Genomic DNA, 736 nt, shown 5'->3' on the forward strand with positions numbered 1-736 from the left:
TGGCGACATGCTACTTTTAACACCCCACTATTATTTATTTCCTTGGTTAGCTAGAAAAAACTTAACACAAACTTAACATATTATACATGTTTGGAAATCTCTGTCCACTGTCTATCATTTAGAAATTATCATATGTTTGTGTAGGGCACGTACTCAGAGAAATTTGCCCTAGAACACTGGCGACGTCAAATTGAACATTTAAGAAAACCTGGACCATATGCGTTCAAGCTTCATTAAATAATTAATTTTGTACGTGTCAGCAGACAGAGCATGAAGAGGTGACAGATGACTAAGAAAAGCAAGAAGATGGAATCTGTTTAGGTTTGATAATGCTTACCCATTATACATGCTACTGCTCAAGAAGATTTATTACATTGTTTTTTGAATCAAGACAAACACCGTAGCGTGTCGTGCGGCACAAACAACCTGCAGGACATACTGTGTGTTATTAACAGGAGAGATAGTTTAGCAATTTTCCACCTTCTGTAGCTAGGACTAAGTTAATTCAAACTATCACATATTTTTAGTGGATGTGCCCTACTGGACTGTTACTTCAAATACCAAAATTCAACTAGGAGTTAATTCAAACTATCACATATTTTCAGTGGATGTGCCCTACTGGACTGTTACTTCAAATACCAAATTCAACTAGGAGTTAATTCAAACTATCACATATTTTCAGTGGATGTGCCCTACTGGACTGTTACTTCAAATACCAAATTCAACTAGGAGTTAA

Source organism: Limulus polyphemus, unplaced genomic scaffold (genome assembly GCF_000517525.1).
Source record: "Limulus polyphemus unplaced genomic scaffold, Limulus_polyphemus-2.1.2 Scaffold1304, whole genome shotgun sequence".
In the NCBI taxonomy this organism is placed as follows: domain Eukaryota; kingdom Metazoa; phylum Arthropoda; class Merostomata; order Xiphosura; family Limulidae; genus Limulus; species Limulus polyphemus.